Consider the following 22,271-nt stretch of genomic DNA (forward strand, 5'->3'; position numbering starts at 1 on the left):
AGCTGCCCTTGTCATGAGAAGAGCAGGAACGTACAAAGCTCTACCTAGGGATGGGTGGTGAGGCAGTTTATGCATCAGGGTTAGTACGCTGATCAGGAGGGCTGGACTAGACAGTCCCAGAAGTGTCTTCCAGCCTCAGCAACTCTGTAATTCAAGTCTGTGCCCCAGCAACACGGTTGCTATGAATCTTATTTATGGGGAGTCTTTGGAAGTAGAAGGCCTATTTGACAACTTGGACAAGTAGTACTGCAGAGATGGAAAATTTACAGCAGGTTTTTAATGATTACCACTTCATTAGAAACCTCAACTTACATTTACAAGAGTATAATAAGAGGCACAGTCATCAGATGAAAGCTACTAATATATGACAGTTGTGAATACTTAAGGAGTTGGACAAGATCACTGCTTGATCCCTGCTTCACAAACTAAATGAAGATAAAGACGTACAGTATCACCAGACTAATGTCTAATAATTTTAACTGGTTTCCTTCCATTATAGCTTCAGAATGGTTTCAACACTAAGTCTATTTTGATTTTACTTTGCCTTGCAAGACAAACTGAAAAGTAAATTCTCCAAGAGCTTGCAGAATTGTTTAAAAATTAAATTGTTTCCTAAAATGCGTTTTAAAAATGATAAAGTAGAATGACAAATAGCATCAGTTTCAAGCACACGTTCCTGTATTACGAAAAACTATTTCCTCAAATGGCTTAGCTAGCCTATTTTATGATATGATAGATAAAAGCAGAAGGCTGCCATAGAAGTCAGACAGTGAGACTTCTTGGTTACTACACTAATGAGAATTCCTCACCTACCAAAAATGCGACCTCACAGTAAGCCAAAAACACTAAATAGCAGAAGAGTATCATCATGGGGAGTAGTTTCTTACTGCAGCAGCGGTTAGTGGAAAGGCTGTACCAGCAATCACTATATACTTTAGAATCAGCTCGTTCTAATCAGGGAGCAGCTTCTTCCATTTGCAAACCCACCTCTTTTCTGGGAACCTGGGGCAACTGGCATGCAGCTTGATCTAAATACACTTCACTTGTTGAATGTCTGCTTTAGAGTAGCGCCCAAGACAGTGCCCTGCTGAGCAGAGTAGCACTAATATTACAAACCAACTCCTTTCAAAAAAGGCCACTTTAGTTAGTGTTCTGCAACATGGAGTTCAAAATTCTGGTAGCTCCTACACTTAAACTGCTAAAGTACTGTGTCATGTTTTGAGTATAATCCTGTAATGCAGTACTCTATTCCAGTCTTATCTATAAGGTGGGCTTTCCCCCCCGCCCCCACCCTATAATTTAAACTACTGGCTTGCAAACAAATCTGCTATCAATATTAAATATAAATCAGAAGTATTCTTTAACATGTCCATCTACACAGACAAAGCCACTTTCAAAGGTGGGGCTAAGTTCAGGTCTCTGGTACTCTTCTGAAGAATGATCTTTTCATTACATGTAGAGATACATACAGAGAGAGCTAGAAACCAGAGAAATCACAGCACCTGAATGACCTGGGACATTCCCAGCTCCCCAGTTCTACACTTCAACTTCAGATTAGTTCTGCCACATTCCAAATTTAAGAAGAGCATATTAAAAAAATTAGTTTCATTGCACTTATAGTGACCTGAAATATTTCATACTAATCACATCAACTGACAGCAACACTAATTCAAAGTAACAGTTGATAGGATTAAGGCTGTAATAAATACTTATAATCCCAGGACAGATTTTTGGTCTTTGACATGTGATTCTGCAAAGATTTCTAGTCAGGACTGCATCTCCACTAAGCCTCCCTCTTGTAATTAACCATTATTTGTTCTTTTCTCAACCGATTCAGCAAGCATTAATACAGCTATGGGCACAGGGCTCCTTTTAAAACAGTTGAAAGTGGCTGCTCTAGGCAAGCACTCTGTAACCATAACGATTCAAGAAGATATTTAGCAGCCTAAATAACATTCTCGCATTACATGACATCATGACTCTCATTTTGACAGGTCTTGAAAAATATATTTGCACATCTCAAGCACAAAAGACAAAACAGATCCTCTAATATTTCTATAAAAGCAGTATCTGGAAGAACATGAAGAGACAAAGCACAAGTTATATAGACTTATCTTGCTTAAATGACAAGACAACTTGATATTTCTATGGCAGGCATGGATGACAATCGCTTAGTCCTGTTTAATGGGCTAAAAGGAGCTATGGGCAAAATGATTGCTCTTTGACAAACACTTCAAAAATATCTGCTCTATACCCTGTTATCAGGAGGCAGGTATCAATTGCATCATAGAACAAAAGCCACAAAATTTATTATTGCCACTAGGAAAGTGAAGTAGTCATGCCTGTTTGCTAGCCTTGCTGCTCCACACAGTAGCAGGTAACAAGCAATGGAACCTTATCAAACACTGCTTGATGGTAGTGCAGAATAGTTACCAGAGACATGGGGATGGAAGGTAAAGAGATGAAACCTAAATTACTGAAGGTTTTTTATCAACAGGATAGCACACCCAAGTCAAGACAGAGTTTGAGAATATAGCTGCTAACCTGGCTGATAATCAGGATCAGCATCAAGTGCGAAAGTTACTTGAACTCAGGCACACAGGCTGTAAAAAGCAGCAAGCATCCCATTCCTGTTCATCTATGTCTGCAGCCTTCCCAGCCACTGCCTTTCACTCAAACCCCCACAGACCATTACTCCAACGCTGAGTTGTTTGCTCCAGGCACAAGAAAACTACTGACCTTTAGGCACCGTTTGTTTGTCTTGATACCATTACGCACTTGTATTTCTATGAGTGCTTACTGCCTGCACAGCTGTCACGAGAAACAGGCCCCTTCAGTACCTCTGCTAAAAGAGGCCATTAATTCATTGTGTAATAGAAAGCAATTCACTTATTCACATGGAGTCTGAATTCAGTTAATATGAAATTATCAACTTAAAATACAAGTATCCACTGCATGGAAAGTGAACAGAGTTGACAAGAACAAACTACAAACCAGATTCCAAGATCATGACATTAGGGCTTGTTCTTCTGTATCACTTGTCCACTTCTGCTCTACTAACAAGACAGTTCTGTTGCTTGTGGAGCCTGGACCCCAACACTTCTCAGAGAAGCAAGCCATTTTATGCACCGTTTGGCCAAATAAGTTAGTGCATAATCAGTTAAATTACAGCTGAAAAGGCTTGAAGCCTGAACAGGGCATCAGATCACATAATCTGTGCATCATCCAGGATTTCAGTGTACATATCCATGCTGTCCCATCATTACTGCTTTGACGTGATCAAAATGTCTCAACTGCTCTTCTACCCAGATACCCAGTACCACTGCACTGACAATTAGAAACAAGTTTTAGAGTTTTAAAGGGTGACCAAGAAAGAGCATTGTCTGGCCAAATTAAGCTTTCAGTTCAGAGTTTTTGTAAAGCATTCCAAATAAATCTTTAACCTAGACATTCCTCCACAGCATATACATAACACCAGTGAAAACAGGGCAGCTTCAGTTATCTCCAAGCATGCAAAACAATCAAGTTAGCCTACTCCAAAAGAGGTGTTCAAACAAACAATTTACTACTAAAAATCTAATATAACAAACTTATTTACAATAGTAGCCTGAAAACTTTTCTATTCCTTAAAATAGAAAGTAAAGGAAGTTACAGGAAGTAAATGCAAAAATTCTTACCATGGTAAGTTGGTATCATCTGATCATAAGCAAAAAAAAAAATCTACATTCAGTGCACAGGGCCATAAGTGATTAAAGCAGTAGATAAAACTATTTAACAAGTCTGCTACAAGTGAATAAGTGTAAAGATGCTATTGCCAAGTAAGACTGAGCTGTTGCTATTAAATTCACTGCAATGAAGTTATTTTCAGCAAGCAAATCACTTGCAAGTCTGGTTCCCAGTTATGTTAGTTCCTGCTCTCAGCTTTGATAACTTGAGTTGGGGGTGGGGGGAAAAGAGAAGGAAGAAGAGACAAGGGGCATTTAAGGCATCAGAAAACAAACAAACAACAAAAAAAAAAAACAACAATTTTTCCTGAAAAAATCATTGTTCTGAGGATGTTTTTGAAAATGCAGGCATTTCCCTGCACCTCACGAGAGAAGCAAGAATCTGAGAACTACAGAAGTAACATTTGGACAGTTCAACAAACAAAAAGCAACTGCAGGCTGCAGACTTAAGCTTTGAAAAAGGCAAAGCTGGTCCTAGTGCAGATACAGACTCCCTGCTCCCTTTCTCGCACGAAAATACCTAGGGGTTTTCAAGACTAAGCTTCCTCTTTCATGATCAGAATTGATTCAACAGGACTCCAGCACAAACACTGAGTTGGGCCTCCACCGGCTGTTCAGGAAACACTGTCAGTGATGCTTCACCTCACCACCTCTCTCCTGCCCTTCTGCAGGTAAGGTCACACTAAGGCACCACCCTTCTCCTCCCACAAGATCTACACCGGTAAGGCTGCAGGGGGAATAAACAGCAACAGAGAGAGAACCTGGCCAGATGAAACAAGATCCCTCAGAAACTTCTGATTCAGCCGGGATCAACAACACCTTAAACCCTCTGTTTATCCTCCAGAGATGAAACATTATCACTTATTCGAGGGCAGCCAGGGGAAGGCAGAGGAGCTTGCACAGAAGAAACGGGCCAGAGAAACCAACGCTCAAGGCCAGCTTCTCCTTGCCCACTTCCCCAGAGCCCCACTTGTAGGCACAAGTCACAGCAGCCACCCAGCTTCGCTGACTCCACCTCAGCCCCACCGGGACGCAGAGGAAGCGGCCAAACCCAGAAGAGGGGCTGCAGCCTCACCCTACTCCGGCTCCCACGCAAGCCCTAAGGACACCAGCTACACCCGAGGCTCTGCTTACCGACCTCCCTCCTCACCCACAGCCCCAGCGCGTTCCAACGGCCAAGGAACTGCGTCCTTCCTGCGGTACGGGAAGCCGCCGGGCTCTCCTCGTCTCACACACCCACGAGGAAGGGGGCTGCCCCGCACATCCAGGGGATACCTCCCTCCCCACAGAGTGGAGGGAACGGGAGCGATTCGACCGCATCCCCCGGCCGGCGGGCCCAGGCCCGCTCAGGCCGCGGCCAGGATCCGACGGCTCTCACGGCCCCTCACCGAGACAGCAAGGCCAGGACAGTCAAGTTTCCCACACCCCGGAGAAGGGTGGGGTCTGGCAGGGTCGCTCGGAAGCGCGCGCGCTCACACACCCCTTACCCTCTTCCCTGGGCGCTAAGACCCGGCTCCGCGCTGTGGGTCCAGCCTGCCACCCGGCTCCGCTTTAACCGCCGCCGCCCCCCACGCTCTCATCGGGGTGCCACCGCCCGCGCGCTCCCGCCGCGCACTTCCGCCCTCGTCGGCGCCGCTCCCGCCGAGCTCGGCTCCCTGCGCGCGCGCCCGCGCGGCGGTCACGTGGAGCTCTCGGGCCAAGCGGCTTGGGAGGCGGGGCGGGGGGTGGCTGCTGGCTGTGGGAGGGGTGTTAGAGGTGCTGAGGGGGGTGCCGCGCTGCGGAGGCAGCCGGGAGGAGTAGCAGGAATGTGCTGCGCACCGCGCTGCCGCGGCTTCTGTTTCCGTTTGTGAGGGGAAAGGAGCCTGTGGGGAGCTGCTGCAGCAGCGGGACCCTCAGAGAGCCCCGCTAGCAGGCTGAGCCCACAAACCCTCCAGGCTCTGTTTTGATCCAGGAGTTAGGAAGGGCTCATCTTCAATACGTTACACGTTTTAGTGCAAATTCTACTGATGGATGCATAAATTAGTAATCCTGAGGCTGGAAGTCAAACAAACGGGGGAAGTTTAGTTTAGACATACGGAAGTTCTTTACTGTGAGGGTGGTGAGGCACTGGAACAGGTTGCCCAAGGAGGCTGTGAATGCCCCATCCCTGGCAGTGTTAGACAGAGCCTTGGGTGATATGGTTTAGTGTGAGGTGCCCCTGCCCATGGCAGGGGGTTGGAACTGGATGATCTTAAGGTCCTTTCCAACCCATACCATTCTATGATTCTTTGAAATGGAAATGTCCCTGCTTCTAATGAATTCTGAGTGTTTTATTATTGTGCTGCAATATTGTGTACAACTGCTCTGGAAAAACTATAATGGCTATTGCTATATTTACTGCACATCTTTATTCAATCAGTCTGCAAATCCAAATGCTGTCTGGCCAATTGAAATGTTACTAATCACAGTCAGAAATAGCTGTCATGTCACTTGCAAAGGAAAACGTACCTTCTCTTGCTGCTTTAATTGGCCATTTTTTCCTGCTTTTCTATGTTGACTTATTTAAGTTCCACACACTGAAGTTAGATTGAATATATTGGGTAAAATCCATCTAGAAAAACAGCACTTTGCATGATAACACCCACTCTGGGAAACAATGGAAGTCATTCTTACAATTGATCTCGGGGGGTTTCAATCCTCTGGGACAGAAGTAATAGGTTAAGTAGTTGTGTTAACTCTTTCACACTGGGCCTCTTTGTAGCCTCTTATAGAAGAGAAGGGGAAATGATTAATTACCTTCTACCTCTATCCATTGAAGGCTGAGTGAAATTGTATTTTGAATTTGGAGAGCATAAAAAAGGCCTGTCACTTAAACGAAAACAAAAAAAAAAAAAAAAAAGGTAACCCAGCTTTATAAAAGTGATAGGTGAAACAATGGCCTATTGCCAAAACAAAATAAAACGGAGGAGGAGGAATTGGAAAGAGATTTACTATAATCTGTAATTTCAGGGTTGGCAAAAATGCCAGGAATTGGAAACAAGAAATTACAGTGGCAGTAAACAAGTAGGTGTGTGTGGCTCTGAGAAACATCTAAGTACTTCAGGACTGCATAAAAAGGAAATATCTCCTGATTTTTCCTGTCTTGTAGGAAACCAAGGTTTTTTACATTGTTTGTAAGTAAACATGATTTAAATGATCTTTGCATCATCATCAGTTTCTCCTCCTAACTCAAACAACTGCAAAACACCAGATTTTAGTTAACCCGTTAAGCAGAAAAGTGACTTTCTCTTTTCAAGTTTTTTTTTATAAGATGTCCTGATTGCAGTAATTCTTTCTCTGTGTTACAGATTGTATCAGATTAAGTACCACATCAATATTCATCCTGCATCAGAAGCTAGCAGACTGAGAGCTATTTACTATTTGATGCCATCCATGCAGAGAAGGAATAAGCAGAGAAAGAAATATTGCCAAATGTGAAAGAATGTTGAATTATAGCTAACACTTAAATTACCCAAATCTTGGTATTTCTGATTATGCCTGAATTGTTTTTTAAGATAGATTTTGGGCACTTGTACATAATTAAAAAAAAAACAGAAACTAAAAATTAATTGGAGCTGTTTCCTCTTTATTCTATTACTATATGTCTCCATGGCCATCTTTAATGTTGTGCAGGCAGCATGGTGGGACTACTTGCTCTGATGTGACTATTCATGGAAGATAAATATCTTTTCAGCAAATCATAGAATCATAGAATAGTTAGGGTTGGAAAGGACCTTAAGATCATCTAGTTCCAATCCCCCTGACATGGGCAGGGACACCTCCCACTAAACCATATCTATGAGTCTATCTAAACCATCATATCTATGAGTTGAAACTACCAACAACCTGGGAAGCTATGTGTTTTCAAAGCAAACACAATCCTAGTCTGCTGCCCATACCATAGTGCTGAGACTTCCCCTTCCTCCCCAGCCAAAAAAGCAGGTTGAGAAATTAACCACATCTATCCTGCTTCTGCAAATTGTTTAGGGGAAACCTACTTCTTTGTAGTAATCCAGTCATGACAAAGAACATTTGTCTGATGCCACGTTTTGAATTATTATGCATGTTGCCTGGTATAATCTCCATGGTTACAGATATATTTTTGCTTCAGTACTTTAGGGGGGAAAAAAATCTGTAGAACAATTTAGGGAAGAAAATCCCTTTTCATTGTCATTTATTTGGATTTTATTCCAGGTGCTTTGAAGACAATAAACATTCACTTTCTAAAAAAAATAAGATTTCAGTAGAAATAAAAAAAATTATCTCCAGCTGTTGCTTTATCATTCCGTAAGTTTTAAATTGCAGATGCTTAGAGATAGAGACAGTATTTTTGATGCATGTATTTAGTTATTAGCTCACGAAGAATGAAACAGTGTTGTGGGTCACTGCCAGAGTCATGAAAAACAGTAAGCGTGGGCTGGCCGAACAGCAAATATATTTTCTTTGCAAGATAAGGACTCATACTTCCCTTCTGAGCAGTTCTGTTCTGTATGTAGAAATGTATTCTAGAAAGATGGTTAGTTGAAACAAGGATTAACTGAAATTAGTTCTAGAAACTAGTGATGGGAAACAATAAAACCCATATATATGGCTCTATTTTTTTATTTTTTTTTTTTTATTGTGGAAGTAATTGACAAAGAAAATCAGTGGAATGTATATAAGGAATTAAATGGAAAAGATGGTAGTAGACCTAGTAAGATGGATAGCAGACCACCAAACCTAGCCTAAGTGCTGCAGGGAAAGGGGCAGCTATGTGAACTTAATGGAACCTAGTGATCCAATCCCTCAGATTACCATATCCTCCACTGCTGAGGGGGAGGGAGGCTAACATTGTTATCTCCCTCTTCTTTCTGATAGATTCAAGCTAGATGTAGAAGCCTCCACATTTGTCATTTAAACCTGCACAGTGTTTGCGTAAAACCACCATCTGCATATCCAGTTCTCTTTTGACAGTGCTTTATAACATCTCTGGCCAATTTTTTTTTTTTTTTTACACAGGTGACTATGGGAGGAACAAAGTAAGGAGTCAGTTCAGGAAAGATTTGTTTGAAAAACTATAATGCCTAGGAGGCTGCAAATGATGAATAGAAGGAATCCGCCTCCCTGTCCCTGCAGGGTGCATGTAATATTAGTCTCAGGGGTAAAAAGAAAGGTAGATAAACTGAGGAGGAACTTCAAGGGAGGGTCTTGAATTGCAAGGGAATCAGCACTATCTGGGAAGTCAGTCTTTGCAGATTTAGTGATGTCATTTGCAATCTCACAATAACGGAAGTAAGAGCCAGATTATCGTCTTTATTGACATCTGAATGTAGACAAGGGACAGCTGAAGGATAGGTACCTGATTCATAACTCAAGTTTATGAGAGGCTGAGACAGGAACTGTTGCCAGTAATAACCACGAAGAAATCAGTGGTGAGAGGAGAAGGAAGTGGTCCTGCCACATCTCCAGCTCTGAGGCTGAGCCAAGAACATGAGAACACGTTAAAGCAGCAAGGAGGTTTTGTCCCTCTCTGAAGGAATTCTTAGTTACACGCACGGCCAGTCCCTTGTAGCACCTGTGCAGCACACAGCAATGGTTCAGTGAAGGTAGCCAGACCCCTAAATTTTTGTTAATCTATTAAATCCAAAGATGCTGTATTTTTAATCCTAATTTTTAAACCATTTTTTCAATCAAAATGAATGCTAACGTAAAACTGGGGGGGGGGGGGGAAGAATGTTACCTTCGAAAAACAGGAAAAAAACCCCACACTATTGGATTACCTAGAATGCTGTGAGATTCTTTTTGTTCTGTTTGGTTTTGTATGTGTAGAATTCAGATGCCAGAGTTATTCTCAGCTCAGATAACTTGTCAGAAGAAGTACATGTACATAGTGTGCATTCAAACAGAGTTTGTTTTAAAATAATTTAATCAAAGACGGTTTTCTCTTTGGGGTTGGATATCTAAGAAGAACTACATTATACAGAATATTTGTGTACTCAAGAGAACAAAGCTGACCTTGCCATGATTTATGACTTTCAGCATTCAAAAACCATAATGCAGTAAACTAAATATATCAGAAACAGAAAATAGTAAATGAAATATGACTGTGGTTTTGGCCTTGTAGGAGTTTATGCCATTTTGACTATATCACGCACTTTTTTTTTTTTTTGATACAGACAGCAGGAAGGCACCACACTAAAATAAAAGCTCGCGATCAAGTAACCTTTCCATTTTAGATACTGCTGGGATTTGTCAGGATCACAAGGTAATTTTTAAGGATATTCTCACTGATACTTTGTGAGGTAAGGAATTTTACATTGCAGTTTTATAAGTGCTACATTTATGATCATCATGATTATGAACAGCATGACACATTTAGGGCCTGATTTTGGAGCCTTTACAGAAGGAGTTAAATTTATTGTAAATATCTTGATAGTCAAGAATCAAAAGAAAATAAAAAGTCTACAGAGAGTCATAAGAGGTCAGATAGTCTTATTCCATGACCCAAAGGCAAGATACATAAATTTTGGCATGTAATTTTCTTAAGATTGTAATATCATTATAGCAGTTTATGTAAAATATTAGATTACTCTATCATAAGAAAAAAATCCACAACATTTACCTTAAGTAACACTTATTGCAGTTTAAGCATATTAATTAGTTGCATACTGAACATAAGCAATCAGATTATTTTTTCCTTTTTGCATCAATCTGCTAAATATTAAAAAACAAACAACAAAAAAAACCCTCCTCAGAATTCTTTTCTTCCTTCAAATAACACCTGTTTTTTCGGTTGTTTTTTATGGGTCATGTTTCCTAATTACCAATCACTCTCTCTTCTTTGGACTCATTCCAGCTGGCCCACTTTTCCTGAAGTGCACTGCTGAAACATATATTAACTAAAGCTTTACCAGTTATATGTATGGTAGAAAGCATACTTTAGTGTCTTACAAATAAAGTTGAATGTGATTATCATTATCACACCAAAGCTGGTTGTGTAAAACCCATAATTATTCTGGAAATAGAAAAGGCAGGGGATTTTTTCCAGAATAATAAGCTAACATTATTGAGAATTTAGCTCACTGAATTGCACAGTGCTACCTTATGGAGTAGCTGCAGTTGGAGAGTGATTTGAGCATGCCTGAAAAGCATTGATGATAACAGATCTTGTGTCACTTATTTTTTAATCAAATTTTCCAAATGGAATTATTGACAAATGTACTAAACTAGTAATGAAAATTATTGGCTTTGATAGCAACCAGCATTTCAGCAGGGTGGGAGCAACACTTCAGAAAGAAGATTTGTCAATTAAAATTGTGTCATTTTTAAGTGCCTACTTCTGTCTACAATATCTAATTAAGTTAATGTAACTTAGAATGAGGTTAAAATGTGTTTCTGCAAATTAAACAAGAGCATTTTTTTATGCAAACATATTCTTACACCATAAAAACCCTGCATATTTAGTCTGCTATCCTTATTGTTGTCAATGCAGTTGCAGTTTTCCGTGTTTAATTGCAACATTTATTGCAAACAGTTGGGAGCTTTGATGCACCTTTTCCATTTAAGTGTCAATAGATTTTATTTTTTTTCCTCAAGCACCTCACAATTTATAAGAAGGCTCTTATTAATTGGGACCTGAATTTTGTTGTAGTTATTGTTATGATAGTATTTTACATATTCATCAATGGCATACCTTCTAGAATAAACTCTGATATGTCTCAGTAGCTAAAAAAATCAGACTTTTCTTGCACATACAATGTAACTTTTCACTATCATGCTGGCAAATGTTAAATTAAAGAAGGTCTGAATGTGAACTTGAATGGAAAAATCTCTAGTGGAAATCCAAGTTCTGTATAACGTGGTTTGGATGGTGATACAAATTTTATCTACCAAAATTCCTCTTCAGCTGCAATTTGCTAAAGATTCTTTACTTCCTAAAAGTACACAATATAGCATTTCATTGTTTATAAGTTGCTGTATTTCAGCGCAGAGGTGAAAGTGTCAAAAAAGCGGATAAAGTGGCTATTGCTGGAAACCTGCAGTAATTTGTTCCACCAGTGAAGTTTATTTCACTGGAAAGTTTGTGTGTCTCTGAATATCCCAATATAAGTATCGTGTTGTTATGACATTACTTTGTTGTCAAGTATAGAGCCTGTTAAGGACATGAGACAGTCACCTGATAATACTGCTGCATTTGAGAGAATTTTCTCTATTGAGCTGAATGCTTCTATGTTACTTTACACAGCATTCTTCTTTAGAAAAGACATTACTTGTGGTTGATATCCTAATATGGTCTACAAATAGCCTCTCTTTTTTTTTTTTTTCTTGTTAAATTGATAAGAGTATGATATGTTTTACATTAGAGGATTAAGCAAGGTAATTTCAAAATAAGCATACATTATATCCCATAACGTTCTGGTAACTCTATTATATTTTATCTTTTCAGTGAACAGCAACGTATACTTAGGATCTGTCAAAATAGTCAGAGATTAACTTTTTATAAAAGACTATTTGATAGAAGTTATTATGTCAGTAGTAACAATTTGCTGATCAACAGATTAATAGGTTAATTAATATTCAACCAGAAATCATTAATAAATAAACAGTAAATTAAAAAAAAAATTTTATCTTCTGATGCAATTTATATTAAACCTCCTGTTCTTTTTAAAAAAGCTTGGGAGGAGCTGCACTGGATTGTGGGGTCCTCAATCTTGGCCAAATTATGAGACTCCATCAGAACCTGCAAGCCCACAGCTCAAGCATCTCTTCAATCCCCAAGTTTTATTGTTTCATTGTAATTTATTTCTGGAAAGCCATAAAAATAAAAAAGAAGGACCTCATTAAAATAAAACCTACAGTAATTGCCTGTCCTGGGTTCAGCAGTAGCAGTCATTTTTCTCCTTCTTAGTAGCTGGTGCAGTGCTGTGTTTTTGACTCTCAGCCTGGGAACAGTGCTGATAACACCAATGTTTTTAGTTGTTGCTCAGTAATGTTTAGTCTGACCAAGGACTTTCTGAGTCTCATTCTCTGCCAAGGAGGAGGGGAAGCAGGGAGGAAACAGAGACAGGACACCTGACCCAAACTAGCCAAAGGGGTACTGCATACCACAGCACATCATGGCCACTCTATAAACTGGGGGCAGTTACCTGGAAGGGCGAGATCACTGCTCAGGTTGGGCTGGATATCAGTTGGCGAGTGGTGAGCAGTTATATTCTCTTCCCTTGATATTTCCCTTATCATTATTATTATAGGTGGCAGCAGCAGTAGTGATTTGTGTTATACCTTAGTTACCGGACTGTTCTTATCTCAGCCCATGGGAGTTACATTCTTTAGATTCTCCTCCCCATCTGTCCAGGAGCCGGGGGGGGGGGGGGGGAGAAAAGGGTGAGGGGGTGGCAGGGGAGTGAGAGGGAGACTGCGTGGCTGACTGAATTTAAACCATGACATTGCCAAGAACCAGGAAATTTTGAGTTGAGACTCTGGTGATGTGGATGTGAGCAAGCAAAAGTGCAATATAAGGTGTAAAGAACCTTTGAGTAGATAGAAAGATATATGCATAATAAAGATATGTGTATACCTACATATTTTTAATTTAAAAGTTGAGGCCACTGTGATTAGGCACAACTAAAATTATGTTTAAAGGTGAAATGCTGCTTTTTCCCAAATTTCATTAGAGTTACACTGATTTACAGCACAAGAGAACTGTGTTATATACTCACAAAGCAAATCCACTCACCCTTCTACCTAGACTAATCTCCTCAAGTGGTTTGATTATAAGCAGCACCATTTGCTCTTAGCTTTGGACAGTAGCAATTATATTGTTAGAATTAGAGAAGGGATGAAAACTGATTAGTTAGGGAAACTATTCTGAAAACTACTACTGCCAGTTCAGAAATCTTGAGTTGCCACATGTGAGGTGCTTGGTGGTGCATGTCAAATGAATTGTTGGCCTCATAACAGTTTATATAGTGTAAAAATCAACTTCATATTGAAACATTGTGATCATTATTATTTCAGTTGAACAGAAGGAATTAAATTATGTTCAAGACCTGGTTTCTGCAGGTAGCAACTGATCTCTGCATATACACAGTATAAGAGAAAAAAAAATCACATTTTTCCCTTCTGCAGAACAATAGAAGACTTCAGCCTGCAAACCTCAATCTTAAACCCTTATGTGGGTCACTGTAAGTTAATTGGTTAGGTTAAAAACTAGCATTGCTCATTTACACTGTTCCATTAGCATGCCTTGTTCATGGAAATAGATGGACAATGCTAAGCAGGTAATGTAAGCCCGCCCATGGAAGCTACAACTGTAAAGACACTAATGCCACTAGTGTAGCCAATATAAATTGAGATATCTTTATGAGATCAGGGACTGCTCAGTGTGTGCTGTAACTGTTAGGTAATACAGCTCACTCTTCTGCTGGTTCTGGTTTAGAGAATATTATGCCATCCTTCAACAGGCATTAAATACACCCCTTGCCTAGCATAAGATAGTCTTTGGCTTGCTATTTGGAATTTTCCTACTAGATTTGGGCTCCAATCACCTAAGAAGAGGAGGAAGCTGATGTCTGGTTTACTACATGTGAGATAGATGCTGTATCCTCTAAGACTATGAATACAAAGGAAGAATCTTCTTCCTGTGATTTGAAAGAAAAGACTGCTACTCACTCTTTCCTTTCCTCTTTTAATTTATGAAGAAGGGCAGGATTTACAAGATATCCTCTTCCTAAGTCATTTCCTATCAGCTTCCCACTGAAATAGTTGGCTTGCATAGATTCCATTCAGAGAAGGCATCTGAGAGTGTTACTGAATCTTACTGTAACAACTTAAAATGTTACTTTCCCCGAAGTCTGCCCAGTCCCTTTGCAAAGGTGGGTGATGGTGGGTGGTAATGTTTGTGATCTTAGCAGTTCCATTTAACAGTTAAAATTAATTTAGGATGCAAGACACTCAGGACAGCTAAGAGGCAGGTAAATAGCTGGAAATGGGCAAAATAAATGGAAGAAGCAAAATGTTTATCTTTTCTTGAGAAATGTTTTAAGCCACCAAGTTACTTCCTTCTAAATTTAGAAAATATCTTTATATGTAGCAAGCCTGGGATACTATTATAGTCTTGTGGCAGCTGCCACTTCCTCCAAGAAAGGGCAGTCTGTCATGCTCTTTGGAAAGAAAAAATGCCATGGATTTGGCTGCTTTGGCTGAAGATATCCATTATGTCAAATGCAAAATGCAGTAGTCATGTCACGTCCATGCTAGATTCAGCCTGATGTAGTTCTGCCTTTTCAGTTTCTTTCCACAGAGCCTAAACAGCGTGACCACCTGCTGAATCTCTCTTTCGATTAGCATGTAAAGAATCCTTTGTTGGATCAACTGGACTCTTTTGACTTCTCAGCACCAAAAGCTGAGTAACAGTTTCCTTGTGGCTTTTCTCCAAAGGTTTTCTGGGGATAATTTGGGAAATTTTCAATTCAGGAAAAGATGGTAAAACTCAGGTCGTTTTCCACTTAGCTGATTCGTATCTTCTTACTTTGCTGTATGATATTAACAGAGAGAGGTCTAAGCTGCCATTTTTAAATACAGTCTGAATCATGGCAGAAAGAGTTGCAGTCTTCACCTGCTTCTACTTTTTAATTGCATTGCTTGCATGGCAAGAACCAAGAAACAAAACCTTAATGAACATACATAGAACCTTAATGACAGAAAAGCTATCTGGATCTTATTGTACTGAAACTTTTTGTAAGAACAGCTTTCTCTGGGCAAGGAATTCTAAAAGGAATTGTAAAGATGAGCTCATTTCTAGCCAATTATTAAAGATGAGCCCTGAAATTTGAGGAAATTTGAACTCTACAGGCAGAGTAGTGCTGCAACTCTCTGCCATGATTTAGACTGCATCTAGAAGTGGCAGCTTAGACCTCTCTGTCTTGTAGTTCAACTGTTGGCTTTTGGCACAGCAGTTGCATGACACAGGTGAGCTACCTAATAATTATCAGGTCTTGCTTCTTCTAAATAGGTATAAATCAAAAGTAATCTTTCCTATCAGTTCCCAAAAGCCACAAGTGTAAAAACAAGTAGGTGTGATTGCTGTGCTTTGTCTTTGGTTGCTACACCCACAGCATCCATTTCACTAGCAACTTTCATCTCCTTCCTTGTAAAAGCTTCTAATAAAAGGGCTGCTCCCCTTAACACATTAGTTGTAATAAATTTGCAGCTGTCAGAAAGGAGGATACTGCATAATCTTACAGATCTCAAGGTCACAAATCAGCAATGAAAAAGGCTGTGTAATTTATTTCTCAAAAGAGAAGGTTTCCATATCCTTCAAGCTAAATATATGTTCTTTTTGGCTATGGAAGAAATAAGGCTTTTTATGCTTTTCTGGCCAGCTACTGAGGACCATGATCACCTACCCCAGATAAAGATTTCATTCCACAAAAAGCCATAATTAAGAAGAAGACCAGCCTGTAAAGCTGACCAATACAATGAATGGCAGCTTTTTTTGACACACATTCCTACTTCATCTAGCAAATTTCAAACCAAGCTTGCTCTGTCACAGGTTTGGATTGTGGGGAGACTCTTGCGCTGCTGCTGGAAGCAGTATGGAAACATGCTAGTCCAGTTTAGGAAGTGCTGACCAGCAGACAGAGCTATGATACATGAGATGGCATCACACTTATGGCTACTCCTGGTCTTATTTTAGATTCACACCACAGCGCTACTTCCTATTTATATTTCAGTCTGTGAGAACCATGCTCTATGTTCCAGCATGAGAATTTGAGTATTTTTTTTATTCTTATTAACCAGCATTAATTTTATCTCCTTTTTTTGTTAGATTCCAGATTTTTGACTATTTGTTAGTCAGTAGAGTGTCAATGGCTTATTGCTCCAGGACGTAACTCATTTGTACACCCAAATGAAAAAAGTCTTTTTCAGCATGCCAGAGACAGGGTTCCAGATAGACAGCTAAAGCTTTCATTCATTGAGCTTAAGCATTTTCTTTTAAGGTCCTATGATTTCCAAATCTACCAAGCTACTTTGCTGGAAGCCTTATTTTAGTTATATGAAAAATGTTTTAGTTCCAGTTCTTATTCTGTTCCATGTACAAACATTTCATTCTAATTCTGCCAAAACTTCACACTCTCGTTCTTGTTCCTGTTAATAAAATGCATGTTTTTCTTGTCTGCATCCTGTTAGTGCTGATACAGGCTCCTAATACACAGTATAGATTCACCCTCCCAAGCACAGGAAATAGAATCATAGAATCATAGAAAGGTTTGAGTTGGAAAGGACCTTTAAAGGTCATCTAGTCCAACCCTCCTGCAGTGAGCAGGGACATTTTCAACTAGATAGGCTGCTTTGCTGAAATAATGTGGACTAAGAAATTTTAAGAGGGAAAGGTTAGCTAAGAACATGACAGTTAAGAAGACAGTTAAGAATGTAACAATCAGAGTTATAAATACCAAGAGGAGAAGTATCAGAACTGGCTTGAAAGTCTTTGATATATGGTAACAGTGATAGTAATGAAACATAGCCTGAGAATTTAGCCTAACATCAGCATTCTTTGTTTGATTTTCCTTGTTGGTTTGTTGTTTGGGTTTTTTAATGCATTCTGGTCTGTATGACTTAGATTAATTTGAGCATATACCCATTTCAATCTACACTATTTAACAAAGATTTTACAAGGCTTTTTTGCAATTGAATTTTGCTGATCATAACTTGTGTGTGGAGCCGCCCCATAAGGATGGCAGATTTAAATCTGTCATGTAAACTGCCATTTGTGCTAATTTGTCTAAATGCTGTAAGACAACCAAATCCACTAGTAAACAGTTAAAACAATGAACTATGTGGTTAACAGTGGTCAGTTCTCAAAAATATTAATATTACAAAAACTGCCTGTGGAACTGGCAACTTCTAGGCAAGAAGAGAAGCACTGGTAGGGCACAAAAGATTGAACCCTCATGTCCCTTTCCAAGTCAGAATCAAATCACCTTGGCTTAGGGGATATGGCAGTTCTATGTGTAAAGACAGACCACTGTTTTTCAAACTCTGCTATTTAGTCACACTTAATGTTTGAAATTCACAAATTCACAAATGGTATGCAGTAGTTGTGCCACTAAAGGATGAAAGTTCTCAGATGAGGATTTTAATGGTATAAATGTTTTAAATAGAGGCACAGCACATAAAAAGTTGAAAATGGAGTAAGTGTTGTTGAATAAAGGGTGACAAAACAAAGGCAGGCAAGTCCTCAGGTTCTTAATTTTATGGCTCCCTTGAGCAAATTAGGAAGTCACAGTATAGGACAGTGAAGTTCAATGGGTACTTTGAACAACCATGTATTAAAGCATGGCATCTCTTTCCTGTCCAAATCTGAATATCCTTCTGCTTAAATAATGATGGGTAAGGGATTTGCTGTGTTAATAAGGGACTCTAGCTGATTTAGCATAACTAGGCAGGATGCTGTCCTTCCTCTGAGCTTGCTAATGAGTATCAGGAAGTAGGGCCTTCCTTCCCGGCTCCCAGCTTGCTACCTCTACAACATTCCCTTCCTTTACTGGCAGGGCTTCCTTGACAGATGCCAGCACAGATGTGCACACACTGCTAAACAAAATTGGGGTCCATCCATTTCTGATGGATGTAATAATCTTATTTCTTTCTTCTCTGTTGTATATCACGCATAAATAACTGCCATGTTTTACATAGCAGTGAGTGTATTTTGGTTGTGAAGGACTGATCTATAATTAAATTTGTTGTGATAATTATTAAAGCAATATAGTATTTTGGACATACAGATTAATTACAATTTTGGAAAACAATCGTGTTGACACCTTTGGGTTTAAAGTAATGCTGTACCAACAGATTTAAATATGTTCACAGCTGAAGGGTTTTTTTTCAGTTCTAGCTGTCATGTTCACATGTTTCACCCCTGTAACAATGGACTTTTTCCGCTGATGGCTCAGAGGAAATAGTGTCTCCACCCAGTTTTTCACAGAGCAAAACACAGAAGTTCCCCAAATATTTCACAGCAAAAAATTGCTATTGTAGAGCAAGAATTTAACACAACCCCAAATACTAGCATAGATACATGATCAAATCGGATTTCCTGTAGCTTGTGACCTTATTTGAAACCATAGTGACCTCAGTAGTGTAGTGCCTGGTTTGGCAACCACTGCTTTACACACTGTTAAATAGATCTACAATTCAGAGTTCTAGTAGCTGCCTATAGCATGAGGCAGCATATAGTCAGCATGTCCTGAAGACAAGACCAGGGTTATTTAATGTTTGCATACTATAAGATAATGGGAATGAATCTATTAGATACAGCATCACTGGCCTCCTTTCCCCTTCGGTCTTCTTTGTATCAAGAGCTATGACCATATTCTATTCCAGTGACTTCAGCACCAAATCTGGATTTACATTGGGATCACAGAGTAGAATTCGACTGCTATTCAAGGCAAAGTTAATTTGTATTGTACAATTACCTCTTGTTTCCTTCTTAATCTTCACTAATTTGCATTAAGTTACAGACATATATGGTGCCTTAAAGGTTCATTAAGACAAACATCCCTTCCCTGTAAGGATTACAATCAACAGTAAGAAATAAAAACACAATACAAAGAACTACTGCCAGGAGGCAATAGATTCTTCCCATGGACTATGCTTTCCTATAGGACATGCATGCATCTAGTAATTCTTAATCTACAATCAGTCCAGGTTAAGTACTCAATTTCTTGTAAAGATGTAAATAGCAACGCCTAGTGGATTAGCATAGAAACACTCTTTGGAAGAAATGCATTTTAGGAAGAATTTGCACGCAGATAGCATTGTGATTTCTTCCAGAAGACTTATCAGAAAAGAATTTACAGCAGAGAAGAATAGCTCCTGCCTTTTCATCACAATTAGTTTTTTGAAAAGCACTGGAGAGAGATAAGGGAACTTTCTTGTAGATTATTCCTATTATCAAATAGCAACTTTACTCCACCCTTCCCTTGTATTTGGTTTCTTCCAGAGTGCCTGAAGCTGCTGTTTTGTTCCAAGACTACCCTCAGAAAAATCCCCTGCTGTTATCAGACATGCTAACAAAAGAAAGAAATGTATACTTCTTCCAAAGAGGAAAGATGTAATTAACTGCCATCTATCAAAATCAGGAGAGGCACCTCTTTAGCTTGACTGAAAGTTAATGTAGCTTTCCTCTGTACTGTAACTGGCTGCATGTGCTGAAACCAAGCCATGGACACATCCAGTAGCACTTTTCCCCAAGCAGAAGTTTCAGCTGAGATTTACATTGATCTCAATTAGAGAGTCTCCCTGAAGATACAGAAATTGTTTCAACTTGTATTTAAGTAAGAGCTATCAGTTTTGATAATTCATACCTAGATTATGTTAAAATTAAGCTAATATTGTAATTCTTTCAATTGTTTTTTTAATCTTTGTATTAGCTCAGAATGGTGTTTTTTCCCACTAGCAAATGAGCGTTGCTGCCAACTACAAGGACAGCAACTTCTTTTCAGTCCCCATCAGCAGTATGGTTACTGTACTGAAGGAAGATAGGGCCCAAAACCTGCTGAAAGTATTCATTTGAATAAAAAGCTTGCAAGATTAACCCATAGATCCTGTATCCTTGTACACATACAGAATTCACACTTACTGAAATTATTTCCATATTTACAAGAAATTCATAATTCCTACAGTTGTACAGGGAAATTGAGTCATGCATCACATGCAGATGGCCAAAGAAAGACACAAATACAATACAAAGAGTACAAAGAACTGTATTGTGACTCATCAGTGAGTGATACCTACAGCAACATGAAGTGTATTAATAGAATAGTCAAGCCTCAGAGGCTGCATGAGTCAGATCCCAGGTTAAGAACAGGCCATTGAGATGACAATCAATAGCAGTTCAGGACTGTGATTTCATACCTCCTACCATTCACACTTTCATTCTCAAACAGTGAAGCAGGCTTGAGGGGGAGGCTGCATGTAGCAATAGGATGCAGGGGAACACTACTGTCCCTTGCTCTCTACCGTGTATCCCATATCCTATCCCCTTCCCTCATCCCCAACAAGCAGCAAAGGAGAGTGGCAGTTGTGTAGGAGTGCTGCTGGTCTTACCTGCCCAGCAAGGAGATAAGGCAGCAGCAGGCTGTGTGGGAGTGCTTTCTTTCACATGTCCAAGCACTTACTTACAAACTCATTTAGACAGAAGCAAAACAATTCATCTATGTCAGGTGCTGTTCTTGCACACTTCTCAGAAGCATGGGCAAGAATCACCCTCTCTCCTTTCCTTCTCTTTGAGATTATGCAGCAGCTTGCTCCTTGGAATTTCCATAGAAAAGGTGGTTCAGGCCAGACTGAAGATCCTGCAAACCTGATCAGGCCAGTCAGTGGGCTGCATGTTGAACCATGCTGATGAAGAATTTTCAAAAGTAATCTGTGTCAGCCTTATTACATCCACTGACTGTGCTCTGGGTTTGGCCAGTGCTAAGAGCTTTTGGAAATCACCGTCTATATGTGGACAGAAAAACTCTTACTCTATTCTCAGTCTTTGTGTAAACCTTCTCTTTGGAATAGGACACTCTCTGCTCATAGCAGGCCCACCCAATCCTATTGCTATAATCTCAGGCACTGGGCAACATTATAAAGGAAATTGTCGTCACCTGAAAACTTAACCAAAAGCTTGTGGCTTTTGGAGTCATCACCTGTTACTAGAAAAAAAAACAGAGACCAGCATGAACAAGCTGCAGTATTATACTGAACTCATAATCCTGACAACTGTAGCCAGTTTTATTTTCCCTTAGCTATCTCTTTTGTTGCCATATCTCTCCATTCTGAAACAGAAACCCAGTGGACAAAGTACGGAATTATGTACTTAGTAATTTAACTGCAGCCTTAACCCCAGTTCCTACATACTGTAGCAATGTGGAAAGGATTTCACAGTATTATGAAGGGAAAAGTTCAGCATCACAGTGCTGAGGTGGGAAAAGTACTGTTTATGATTGTGATTGACTGTTGCTACAGTGTAGTTTTAGTGAGAAAAATGCTGTAACCTAAATGTTTCTGTCAGTTTGGGAATACAACTTCTTTATAAAACTACAAGAGTTGAAGGAATGTTCATCACTCAAGTTTAAAAGGTGTGTTTTGAATAAAAACAGGGTCTTGGCTGAGTAAGACTGAGACAACCAGGACTGAAAGATGTTGGCATTTAGAGCACAGTAGTAGCAAAACTTTAAGAAGAAGTTTTAACTTAAACTTTCAACGTTTCTTAGGGACATTTCAGTCCCTAAGATGGAAAGGTCTGGGCAGAAAGGAAGTGAGAAGAATGGAGGGTGCCGCTTACTTACGGGAGGAGATAGGAAACAATGATGCTATTGTGGCAGCAGAACTGATAAAGTTAGGATGAGATGAGAAGATAAGCTTTAATTTGCATGCTTTAAAAACACTCATGCAAAGTTGGTGACTTTTTACTGAAAGATTAGGGCCAAGGGACATTGTGGCCAGGGAGTTTGCTCCGTTTATGTGAATTGTAATCTATAGTGCTTTAGTTTTTCAAGT

General features: G+C 39.6%; 1 protein-coding gene and 1 long non-coding RNA gene across 2 annotated transcripts in view; one reads left to right on the plus strand and one right to left on the minus strand.

Annotated features, from left to right (window-relative positions):
* The window catches only part of RALB (RAS like proto-oncogene B), a 51,780-nt gene that overhangs the window by 23,044 nt on the left and 6,465 nt on the right, over positions 1–22,271 (minus strand). The gene's annotated exons all lie outside the window — the stretch shown is intronic.
* On the plus strand, positions 4,701–11,870 carry LOC134157790 (uncharacterized). Its single transcript, XR_009962461.1, has 3 exons — positions 4,701–4,924; positions 9,903–10,024; positions 11,708–11,870. It is a non-coding gene; the product is annotated as an uncharacterized LOC134157790 (long non-coding RNA).

This window comes from Pezoporus occidentalis, unplaced genomic scaffold, assembly GCF_034315485.1.
Source record: "Pezoporus occidentalis ecotype Australia unplaced genomic scaffold, CSIRO_AGI_Poc_V1 ctg12, whole genome shotgun sequence".
Classification (NCBI taxonomy): domain Eukaryota; kingdom Metazoa; phylum Chordata; class Aves; order Psittaciformes; family Psittacidae; genus Pezoporus; species Pezoporus occidentalis.